General features: G+C 42.0%; 1 protein-coding gene across 5 annotated transcripts in view; it reads left to right on the top strand.

Annotated features, from left to right (window-relative positions):
- raraa (retinoic acid receptor, alpha a) overlaps positions 1-12,947 on the top strand; it is a 162,367-nt gene that overhangs the window by 10,845 nt on the left and 138,575 nt on the right. For 3 of the 5 annotated variants that reach the window (XM_035955476.2, XM_035955474.2, XM_023286342.3), the window contains exon 2: positions 9,578-9,647. The exons of the other annotated variants lie outside the window; for them this stretch is intronic. The gene's annotated coding sequence lies outside the window, so the exon portion shown is untranslated. The remainder of the gene's footprint in view (positions 1-9,577; positions 9,648-12,947) is intronic. 5 annotated transcript variants of the gene reach the window in all.

The raw sequence follows: 12,947 nt of genomic DNA, 5'->3' as shown, positions 1-12,947 counted from the left end.
GTCGGTTTTCTGCCCATGCACAAGTTATGAAATGGCTAACATGAAGGCAATGTTTGTTTTATTTATGAAATTACCGGTCATCTTCACTTGATGGATGTCTGTTGTGTGGGTGTGTCCAAATTGTCCTTCCGCACGACGGCGCATTTTCATTCTCGGTTGGCCTCTGGCCCAGGATACCCACTCGGACTGTTGTGCACTAGTCCAGAGCACCAAAACAATACCGAGCTGCCGTGCTCCTTCAGAGAGCCACTGTTGGACAGTCCCCCGGGGGTGGAGTGTTTTCAGATAAGTCTGTGCCAAATTGGGTCTTCTCACTCAATTGCTTCTTTGTGATTTTCTCCATGTGAATGTCAGTGTGGCTGAGCTGTGGCTCCGTGAATTCCCTGCGTTCAGATACCTTGCGAGGCTTTCGTCAGGACTTTGTACTGCTTCCTTCCCCTTCAATCACAACCCCTTCATCCCGCAACCATTGTTGTCCTATCAAACGAAACCTGTTTTTTAGCCTCTCTCATGAAGCATGAAATACAAGGTTTTATATTGGCATTGGCATGTATTTAAACTTCTGATCTGGTCCAGGCTGTGCTCATTAAATCGTCAAAATGATGTAATGTTTCACTGCCGCTACTGTGTGCCAACAGGCATGTTTTTCCACTTAGGGATTCCAGTATTTGTCTCTCTCATAAACACAGGGCATCTGGTTGCCAGTAGTGGGCCCAGGCTTCATTGGACTTGGACATCAAAATGCGGCTGAGTTTCTTCAGAGAGAAGCTCCCTGGTTTCTCATTTAGCAGCTTGCATAGGTATGATAAATGTTACTTATCACCTATTGACCTGGAGAGGTTAAGCCTTTGCCCTGTCACCCATCACCCTCCTCCTTCCCGCTGTCTTCTCTCTGCCTCTGCACCCTGTGGATAGCCTTTATCTGCTCAGGCAATAGTTTTCTCTGCTTGTCCACCAACAGATACCAGGCAACACAACCATGCACTTTCCTTGTTTGCAGTCAAGTGTGAGATGTTCTCCCCTTGCAGTTTTATCTTTCCAAAAATATCTATTATTTGGCCTGTGGCCTCTGAAATACATTTCTGATTAGATACAGTGAGCTTGAACAGATATGCTCTCTTCCCTGTGTTCTCAGCTTAAGTTTTGACCTTTTCCACTTCTAATATCACAGACGGTTTTTAGGACCTTAGCGAAGAGATAAGTAAATAGAAGAAAGTGTGAGATTATCATGGAAAAAATCTTCTAGAAGAAATAAATTTGGATGAAATATCAAGGACAAGGGGCTTATGTGTATGCACACACAATCTCCCTCGCTCTTACACACATGCACACACACGCACACACACACACAATGCCCTTGCTAGATGGGGTTTCAGTTCAGTTTCTTTTCCACTGGCAGTGTAAAGAATCGCAGAGAAGCTTTTGTTCTTTTGAAAATCCACCTGATAATGTTGGTAGCTGGCTCCTTGCCTGAGCTGGTTGGATTTAACGGACAAAATAGGGAGAAAAAAAAACTCTTAGTCTCCAGTGCCTAGCCCTGTGTTACGCACTTTACACACCCAACACAGTGGCCCAGATTTTCTACAATCCCCCAGTGAAGCAGCTCTTGTGTTTGGTGCCTTTAGAAGTGGATGGCGAATGTCATTTTCATGGGGTAACCCTCAGAGTTGAAGAGTGCAACACAGGTAGGAATAACAATGAATGTAGCACAATAATGGCACCAGCATGATGCCAAGTTTTCTGGGTTCACAGATAGGCCCTCGCTCCATCCTCTTTCCCCTTCCCACTTAAATGTTCCACATGAGACTGATTGAGCCATTTCGTACCGCTAAGCTGCGTGAAGAGTGCTACTTTTATAATGAAAGAATACTGCTAAATCAAGGCTTGACAAATCTACTTTCTCCATGTCCTCACATTGAGGGTTGGCGGATTAGGCTCTAATTTTAGTGCCACTTATCTCTTCAGCTGCTTTTAAGAATTAGTTCCAAATAACAAAAAAAAAGTGTGAAAAATGTGAAGGGTTTTGGGGGGTTGGATGGGAGGGTGGTGGGAGTTGTCTATTGTCAGGGAAGCACGGCTGTGAAAAAGAGATTGTCTAGTGGCGGTAAGGGCCTTTGCATAAGAGTTCAAATTTACATACAAATCTCCAGAAAAAAAACCCTATTTGTGGCGGCTGGGTGAAGGACAGTTGTTAAACAGAAATCTTAAAGGAATTTTTCAATCACCATCGCTCCCAAAACACAGTGTCTCATGTGGCTCCATGAGATACAAAGCCTGATGGAGTTTGAAACAGCCCAGCCCATGAAAAATTTAACACAAGATTTTTCACCTCTCTGGCTCTGCCTCTGTCTTTTTCAGTTTTCCATAACAGAAATTTTGATCCTGGGTGAATGTGTGATAAATGAGCAGTTAGTCAGAAAGCCACTGTGTGTTTGTCTAACATTTAGTTGCCTCACTACAAGTCAACAGTAACTTCATCTAGTCTAAACAAAATCACTTTTCTGGACTAATGTCACATAGGTCCCGATAATTTGGACCGTTCCATCTCGCATGTGTTTGGCTACCGTGGCACGTCATCAATACCAAACAGCCATCAATACCCCACTGGAGGCAGTTGCATTTTAAAACAATGGAGCACGCGGTGTTGGTGTGCATTCAGCACTTTTGAATAGCCCTCAGCTTATTGATTCTCCTTCAAGGTCGGCATCAATTCCTCTTTGCTCTGCCTTTTCTGTTTGAGGTGGCGGAGGGGTGATACATGTAAAAAAAACTTGCCGTTCAGTTGAGTTGGGAGGGAGGGAGTCCCATAAAAGGACCCGCCTTGGCCACTTCCACTCAGCTTCTTTCAGAGAGGAGCCCTTGACGTTGCGGACAGTGTTTGGGTGTGATTATGTAATCCATCAGGGTATTACCATAAAGGGGAGGGGGTGGGGTGCTGAAGGGGTTGGAAGGTAATAGCGGTGCTACTGATGATCATCGTCTAGCAACTGCCCAAGGGCAAGAATGTTTTGTGTGCCGATGTGTCCGACAGGTGGCTAGGAGACGCTAATTGATTAATGATCAGGGTGATGTATGAGCCCCCACGGCCAGCCTAAACATAAAGGCTCAGAGCACCGGTGTCGCCCTAAATCATTTCCAACCAGGCCAGTAAACCCAAAACAGTTCCCTCATTAGCATATGAAAGACCAATCGGGAGGGGGACTGCGCCTTCCAAGCCTTTTGTAGACCGCCTATTGTCGACATCCTGAGTCTGAATTAACAGGCTAGCATTTAATGCCAGATGAATAATGACAACAAAGATGGTTTTATAATAAGGGTCACTCAGCACTAATGAATGATTAACACCTCCACAATCTAAGCCTTTGATATTGTTTGGATTTTTTCCCCTTTTTCTGCCCGTACATGGCTTTGACCTCAGCAACACCTGCCTAGATGATTGTACTCTGTGAGATAGTTATATTACAGAGAATTTAATTAAGTCATAAAATTCCAAGTCGAGTGAATACGTTTTCACCGTGTATTATATTCATTATAATTTTCTATACCTAGAGGTGAGCTAATTTACAGTCTTTCTCGAGATGTGTGTTTTTGCTCTCGACATCATGAAGGTGACATACTTTCCACTCAAGCGGTGTCAGATTCTTCCTGAATGATTGAACATTAGTGGAATTCACCTGTCCCCAGATGATCATATTTTGCACTTGGTGTTCCATATAACACTGTCAGAGTGGATTAGTCGCTCTCACTTCCTCTCTCTCTCTCCCACTGTGTGTCTCTCTGAATCTCTGTCTGTCTCTTCCTCTCTGGCTCCCCGTCTCACTCTCTCTGGTTATTTGCCATTCCACAGGGGGCCTTGCGTGACCCCCTTCATTGTTTTCTTTGGATGACTTTGAAGGACAATGGCAGTCTGGAGCCTTGGCCAGCACTCAACGTGTGTGAATCTGCATCTTTCCATTGGGAGTGCTGTCCTCCTGTGTCAGGAGAGGTTATGTGATCTATGTGTCACTGAAGGGGCTTTCCATTGCTGAGAGCCTGAAGAACTGGGGGTTTATATTTTGTGAATGTGTGTGTTTGCATGCAGCCCATGGAATTTTATTGAACGAAGCGAGTTAAAACAACAAATTGTGTCTGTTTTAATGTGAGCTCATGACTCTGGCCGCGGGGCAGCCATTCCAAGTAAGAACAAGCTCGGAGACTGCTGGTTGTACCCGCACTCAGATTTTTATGTATTTGTTGCTGAGAGCCTGTGTAGGGGGGATGCTGTCACAGTGAGTAAGTGAACGTCACAGGGCCGATGAGTGATTGTACGTGAGAGTTGGATTGCTTCCCATCAAACCTTTTGAACCGTCAGCAGTTGAGCAACCCAAAACCCAGTCCCAGGTGCTGATCGTAGGCCATACATTGAGGATTGGGTGACCCTGCCTTATTTTTGTTTCAGGCTGTTGGCTTGGTGAGACTGTGAGTTCCTGAGTGATCGAGGCCTTCTATGTGCGGTAAATTGGGTTCATTTGAAAAGCAGATGGACTTTTCTGGCATGACTCCAGCACTGAGGGCCTCATCTTCTCCTTGTGTGTGTGTGTGTGTGTGTGTGTGTGTGTGTGTGTGTGTGTGTGTGTGTGTGTGTGTGTGTGTCTATGGGCGTTATTTCTCATGATGTAGTGACCTAAAAGTGTTCGCCATTGGGATAAAAAGCAAATCCCCATAACATAAATCATTAAATTTTAAGGTGAAGATACATTTTAATGTTTGAGCAAGTCTCTAGAAAATGAACATAAGTCAATATAATGACCTCTGAAGTAATGGAAATACAACAGTGTGTGTGCGTGCATGTGTGTGTGTTAAAGGTGAGTGTCTGCTGTGAGTTGCTTTCAGCCATGAGCAAGGATAAAGATGTTATTACCTCAGGCTGCTCCCGTCCACTCTCATCAGCGTAGGCTCCGGGCTCGCACATGCATGCACAAGCACACACACATGTATGCGTATAAACTCTGTGCTTGTTTCGTTTTGCCTCCTCTTTAGAGAAATTAAGTGGCCTTTGGTCTAGTGAATCGGTGAAAACACACCATTCAAACACAATTCAGATTCACAAACAGGAAGAAAGCGCGTGTAATACAACAGGAGGGGACATAAGGAGTCATTCAGGGTCTCTACACAAACCAACCAACAGCCGGCTGATTGTTAGCTTGGAATAGATAAGAGGCAGAAACACAGAGTCAGAATCTTAGAAATTAAAGTGTGTAAATATCTCATTACCAAGGTCATGTAAGAGGTAATTAGCTTGCAGCTAAATACTACATATAGTCTTTGTTTTTGAGTTGTCACATGCAAAACACATGCCAAGTGTATCAATCTATCTACAGGATGTGGGTGTTGTATTGGATTAGAGTATGTTATATTGTAAGGTTTATTACTGTGTACTTTGCCACCTGCTTGTAAATGGGTGGGACCAACCACCAGCAAGTGTTATGTGCACATCATCTGGTTGTGTTAGTGCAAAGATTACATGATATGTTTTTGACACAGGGTTTTGAAATGGACGTGGACAGATATGTTTTTCTCGGGGCTGATACTGATAATTAGTGATCAAGGAAACCGATAACCGATATTTGGAATTGATTTACATTAAGTGTTATACATTACTGGCAGGAAACAGCAAGGAACCTGTCGTTCATAACTATGCTTCTTCATTATTAAGGATTATTATAGCTGAATATGTAAATAGCAATAGACAAAATGGTGTCTGAGAAGCATGTGACACTAGGATGCTCTCCTCTGTTTGCACTGACACTTATAACTGTTTGGGTGTGTTCCAGCATCCATACTGCTGTACTTTATACTAGTATATAGTTTTCCAAAAATACCAAGATGTCCTGCTACATCCAGTCTCATTTTGCAGTATGCTAGTTTTTGTGGTGATTCTGAACCGCAATCCTATGTGTAGCGAAAGATACGTCACATGTTTCACAATGTCTCACTTGAGTAACATGTGTGAGAGCACACAATATGATGTTTTCACAGTACAGACTGTCACGGATATAAGCGCGAGACGGTTACAGCTTAAGTGGGAAGTAGTATATCCCGATCACATGAATACTGCATGCAACATGTACTTTGTGAAAACAGCTGCAGTACATACTGAAAAGAAAAATAAAACGTGTGCAATTTGGAATGCAGGGAATGTGTCGTCTTCTCCTGCAGTTAGATCCGCTACTCCTCTGTTTTCTTAATCTCTGCTGTTCTATTGCTCTTATTAGCTCTACAGCCCATATCTTAAAGCATTATTCGTTACTGTTTTCCAGCCACTGTTTCGGGAGTAACGTGTGGCTGCCTTCTAACTTAGCCGCTAACATAATTAAGTCCTTAAGATGCTAGTGTAGTCTTTGCCATAGTGAAAGTAGCTCTTTTCCTCATTTGTTGTAATGCTAGGCTTATTGTTCAGTTTTTTTTTTTGGCAGGTCTGTCCATTAGAGGAGACTGCTAATATATATATCCAATTTTAGAAAGAGGTTGCGAGTACTTGCATGCCTACATGGGCACCCCTTTTATTTTTAATTTTTTTTATTTAACCTTTATACAGGTATTCTCATTGAACACAGGGTCTCTTTCTCAAGAGAGCCCTCTCCTCAAATAACATAACAACATAACATTGAGTTACTGACAAACAACATTGAGGGACCTGTACTAGACAATATACAATAAAACACTGAGTTACAGACAGACAGGTTCATGACAAAACAAAACATGGACATTAAAATGCATGTGTAAAAGCACCAAACAATAAAGTTAAAAAGTAAAAACACCAAGAACAAGAACAATTTCCCTTATTACTCAAAGATATATAGTATCTATTTCAACATAATTATTATCTTGTTATGGTTAACAGTATATCATTGCAACAAAGTGAATTATTCAGATGTTTTAAGTATAATGGGGAGACTGAGAATGCCATGTTTATTATAACTTCAGCAACATCTGTTACCTTACCTTGGAAACACAGTTCCGGCCACTCATTGGAAATACTCCAGTCTACAAATCCACTCCTTTGTGTCTGTTTATACCACAGCAGCTTTCATTGTTTGTAGGCTATTCCTCATGAGTTGATGTATAACCAATCACATAGTGGTGTCAGTAGGAGCTTGCTTGAGATCACAGAGTCTGTTTGGATTTTATCTGGACTCAGTTAATGAAGCTAACAACATCAACAATCGAAAACAAATGCTGAAAACTGAAAATTCTGTCCATGTGTAATGATAATCTAACTACTACTTTACTAACATTAAAGTGAAAAATATCCTGACAGCTGTGATGCAGCTCAGGACTCAACCTGAAGATGGCCACTATGCAACAAATGATTTCACTTCAGCTTGTAAAGTGTGACACGCTGTTAGATCCTGACTGATCCACTCTCCATTTTGAGGATATTATATAACTATAGTCAATTATTGTAGTTCCTGCTGCTGTTGTGTGCATAAATGTAGGCAACTCTCATGCTTTGGAGACACTCAAATGTATCCTGATGCTGCAGGTATTTTAACAACTCAACTGGAAGCAACAAACTAAACTGCAATTCTGTGTGTGAAAGCTCAACTTGCTGTTGGATCCTGGCCCAGACTGATCCGCTCTCCATGCCAGGGATAATTTATAATTATGAGTATTTAACTCTCTCTTGCTTTGGGGCCTCTTATATGAATCCTGCTACTGTCTGATGCTACAGGTATTTAAATACACTCAGAGAAAAACTCCTTTAAGCAACTTTAGCTACTGCTTATGTCTTGTAACCCGAATTACTTTAATTATTGGAGAGTGTCAATTATCTAAGAAGTCAGTGTCCATTCTTATTGCATTAAAGCTTTTCATATGGTTGTTTAAGTTTGCAGCTGAATAGATTTTAAATTGTACAGCAAAGTGAGACAGAAAGGTGTGTTTTGATTTCAGTACACTAACTGTCTTAAGTGTCCTTGAACAACTTGTAGGTGCTCAAACGCAGAAAAGGCCTTTCCTAAAAGTGCAACTTAATGTACTGTTGCTCGTGCTTGTCTTTCTGATAATGTGATTGGATGCAGTTCTAATTTGTGCCCTGTTAGAAGTGTTAATGTTAACAGATCGACCTAATAAGATTGCGTGACATGAAAATATTAATTCACTCCTGCATTGAGTTTTCTATAGCAGCCAGTTTGTACTGTGTGGTGTGTAAATTAAAACTATTTGTAGTGAAGATGAATACACTAGTTTTGTGAAAATTCACACCTCCTTTATTTTAAGGTCCTCAAGAGCTCGTGATAACAAATGTGTAAAATTCATTTGCTGCTTGTAAAAATGGCACTAATGCCACTTCTGCCCTAAAGGAGGGAATTTTTTTTCTAATGGTTTTTTGACCCTCATAAAGAGCAACCATTAGCATGTTCATCAGAAAAGCTCTGTCCTCTGTCACATCTTGCTCCTTTCCTTGTTAACTAAAGTAAAGAAACTTGCGTTCTCAGAATTGAAGTGAAATAAACTCTAAACAGACCACAGTTTTAAATGTCACTGGTTTCTCTTGAACATGCTTTTGGAAAATCTTGTCCTGGTCCACAGTTCTACATTTTATTGGAGCTGGAGGGATCCTGTAGTCAGGATATGCTAAAAAGAGATGGTCTCTGTTTTCTCCTCAAAGAGAAAGACAGGATAAGCTCACTGCTTCTGAGTGCTTTTGACACAAACCAATTTTCTGTTCAAATATGATTGACCATGATTGTGCAGTTTGGCATTTCTCTTGAATTTGTGAAATCCAACAAAGTGCCTTTTAACATGTGCAAACCACCATCCTGTAATTTTCATCCAGTTGTTTTTGGTTAAAAACAATCCCACAAAACATTTTCCGAGCTTTCCACAGTACAAAGGTGCCATTTATGAGATATCTTAAGGGCCGTGTGACTCTTTCAATTTAGTTTTGCAACTAGATCTGCTGGTAAACACTTAAGATCATTTAGCAACATGCATAAACAACATGGAATTACTCACACGCCCTTTCCGATTCAGTGTCACTTAGAGCCTTACCTGAAGCAGCCATTCGTCTGCACAGCGTCATCCTAGCTGTTCTACTATGAAGATTCAAGATTTAAGATTCAAGACCTTTATTTGTCACAAACAGTTATACGCAGTATAATGCCCATATGACACGCCAGATTTGTCTCTGTCTTGGCAATGAAGGCGCCTCTGTGTCCCTATTTGTGTATCAGGCTGAGGGGATTTCTTGGCCGCCACCTGATTCACATTGCTGTAATTGAGTTGTGGCCATAAGCACTACTGTGCCTTCCAAGGCCCAAGGTAATTCACACACCACAAAAGCACTGTTTTACTCCACTTTTCACATGATGTCTGGGGCAGAAATGTAGCAAGTGAGAAAGTCCAATCTATTGCAAAAGGGTGGGGAGATTACAGGGAGTGTGAGAAGGAAAAAGAGTGTAAGAGTTTTCATGTAGTGAAGCAGTTCTGTGCCAGAGAGGCTAGGGAGTCACTGAGTCTGCAGCACGTGGATAAGGACCACAAAGCTCTTGGTTTCAAATATCTTTCTCTCTCTTTCTTCCTCTCTCCTCAGAGCTTAGGAGCTGCAATCGATTCAAAGGGAGATTTCCTTGGCCAAGGACAGGGAGATTGACGTTTTTGGGGTAAGCCCGAATTTGTCGCTGCTGTCGACTCTGGGTAATTGGACTTTCCACACTCGGCGCTTGTGTCTGTGCATACCAAATACCATCTTGCTCTCTATACATTAGCATTGTTCCTTGTCATGTAGCTGCCATATTGGTTTTTGTGGGCGTTTTCAATGGTTAGCTCATGATTAAGTTTGTTGTCTTTGTTTTTTTCTTTGTCATATCTTTTACTTTTCACTAGCTTTGTAAAGGTCAGAGCTTGTGCGCAGCTGAATGTTTTGTCAAACCTGTGGAATTGTTTTTACACCCTCATACACAGACATACACTGAGTGCTGTTTAGAGGAGGTGCTGCATCTTGTGCTCTGCCTGCTGCTAGTATTACAAGTCTAACACTGGGTCTGGTGCATCAGACATGGAGCTGGCGGCATTAGATTTTTTCTGTAATGTAACAGTGACAAAGCTGAAACACAAACAGCCGTTTATCATTAGGAACTGCCTTGTAGAACATGGACCATCGCTTTGTGAATATGGATTAATTTTTGGGGTCTGATTCCTCCTCCTTCTATCAGATGCAGAGAGAATCTTGTTCTTATTACTTTACACCATTTCATGTTGTTTTGCCAGAACGTTGCCACTATAATGACTGACAGGAAGGAGGCCAATTCCTCTCAGCCAATCAAAGTACCCAGTTTGTCCTGTCCTGTTCTATTTTGTCTCCTCTGGCATGTACAGACGTGTGTTTTGCTTCCCTGTCCTGTCCTTTCATGTCTTGTCCGGTCCCATCCTGTCCTGTTCTTAACGTCCCTTCCTGGCCCTGGGGGGAAAGGTGATCTGTTCCCCTAGATGAACACCTGCCCCCATACCAGCCTCCAAGTAAAAGCAAACAGACTGGTATGTGTACCAATATGCCAGCCAATCCCCGGAAGAATGCAGCCTCCCTCTACAAATCACACCATTGATTGGATGCCTGCACCAGTGAGGGAGTGTTTTTTTGTACACAAACGCATATTCACACCCACAGAAGACGTCCATGTGTCGCAAGTGGGGATGACAAGTGGTCTGGCAGACACCCCCCCTGTTGGCAACCAGTTTGGCGTATTGCTGGCCTGATGGACAAGACCAAAGCTGGCAGTTTGGCCTTATGTGCATACAACTCTGAGATCCACTCTCTTCTTTTGTATTTTCTCACTATTTGATTTACTTTCTTGGAGAAGGTTATCCCACTGTGTTGTCTTAGCTTATGTAAAGCTAGAGACTCGGAAAAGCAGCCAGAAAAACATGTAGGAATTAAAGTAGGTCAGTTTTCAGTTTAGTTTGGCTTTCATTTTAGTTGTTTATTCTGTTCATCCTATTCACTTCATCTGTTCGTGATGAAACGTCACACTTTTTGGAAATCATGTAATTATTCCATTAGCTGCTTCATTTATTCGTTGCTGTTTTACTTTGTGAACTGGCAGACAGTACGTGCAGTACTTGCATGCAGTCATTTTCCAGTTTATGTCCCACTCTTTCTCACTCTCAGTCTCTGAGTTAGCAGGTTTGGGGTTTTCATCTCCACGTGAAGCGGTATTTAACCCCCCCTTCCCCATCATAATTTAGATTCAGTCTCATAAGTGGGTTGGGAAGCGGCCCCGGCAGTTGATGTGGAACACATGCCTTTAATGATTCACACTCTGTGCGGTAGGTCGGTGGTGGCTGCTGAGCCTGCTGCCTCTCCCTCTCCCTCTCCCTCTGTCTAGAATGGGACTCCTGTGTTTTATTTTTTTTTTCCTGACTTGTACTTTTTTCTTACTCCACTCCACACATGGAAGGGAAGTTGAAATGGTTGTTTATGCACAGTTTTTCCTGTGCAATGGAGCTTATTATTCTCCAACAAAGCTGGACAAAGTTGAATAATCAGCTCTTGACATCAGTACTGTTTTTTTTTTTTTTGTCTTGCAACAATGCTATTGTGGTTTTTGTACCTTTTAAAAATGCCTTATTCATGCAGATGTACACTTTTTGAACCCTCATTGTGGTAAATTTGACAGTTGTGTTTAGTGTGATTGTTTTGCATACTGGACCTCTTCAGCTTTTCCACATGTCGATGAACCAACTGAATTTGTCAGATTTACTCATACTTCCAAATTTGGAGAGTTACGGTTGAGTAAAATGCTTCCAGTTCAGTTGGTGTTTTGTGCTGGTGAGCTCATTTATTGTAAGGCATTTGAATAGCAAGAAATTGTGTGGCATCTTACTTCCTCACAATCAGCGGAAAAGCAGAAGTCTGCTGCAAGTGCTGATGCTCAATTGGTTTTCGGTTGTGAGTGTGCACTCCACTCACAGTGACAAAATTGAGCAGTTTGACAAGACAACATGAATATCATTCAAACTAATGCAGCCGGTGCCTTCCACTGTGCATTCATCCACACGGTCATTGGTTTACCTTATTGTGTGTGTAAATGGGCAGTTTCTGGCTGTACAGTCAAAGAGCAGTGAAACGTGCCAGCATGTGATGAGTGGGTGCTGTCGGGCCATCCCAGCTGACACAAATTGCTTCCTGTTTTTGCTTTCACCCGGACCTCTAAATCCCAGTCTCCGTCTTTCCATCCGTGCTTCCATCTTTTGTTCTTCCCCTTTTTTCTCTCTATCTCTTCCTCTGTCTCGCCATCCTGGGTCCCACGCCCCTTTGTGTGGCCTTGTCCGACCCTTCCTTCCTGCACTCTCTCTACACACACACTGACTAGACATCTCACACGCATAATATGAAGACAAACGGCTCACATCTTGCACATAACTGTGAGTGTATTTCACTTTTCTCTCCACAGCGCTGACCAGCTGATTTGCTGACCAGCAGAGAAATGATGTATTAATGCCAAGTTTGAAGCATTGTATTAATGTGCAGAAGTGATGCAGTTATTGATTCTCTGGCTGCAGTGCGTCATATTTTTGTCATATTTCGAGGAAATGTTTGTGTGTCTTATTGGAAGCCAGCATGGTTTTCTCTTTTGCATTAGTGGGAGAGTAATTTAGATTTAGCACTTTTCCCACAAGTGCTTGAATTAATGCCCATAAGTTTACCAATCCTGTTTACTGTGTTTTTATGTGGCGGTGCTCAGTTTTTACAATAGTTATAATCCACAGCATAACAAAGTGCCACTCGTAAAGTGTTGCTTTAACGAAACTATGTCTTTGTGTTGTTTTATGTACTGTGTTTTGAAAAAATCAGTGTTAATCCGTTTGGGGTCATAAATTAAGCCTTCTGTTAGAACTTGTTTTATGAAGTTTGGTGCTCTCAAAGCTGGTTTTGGAACAACAGTGTGAATGTTTGAAGTATG

The sequence above is a fragment of the Amphiprion ocellaris genome, chromosome 18 (assembly GCF_022539595.1).
Source record: "Amphiprion ocellaris isolate individual 3 ecotype Okinawa chromosome 18, ASM2253959v1, whole genome shotgun sequence".
NCBI classification, from domain to species: Eukaryota; Metazoa; Chordata; class Actinopteri; family Pomacentridae; genus Amphiprion; species Amphiprion ocellaris.
Note: the sequence above shows the minus strand (reverse complement) of the source record. Positions and strands in the feature narration are given on the sequence as shown.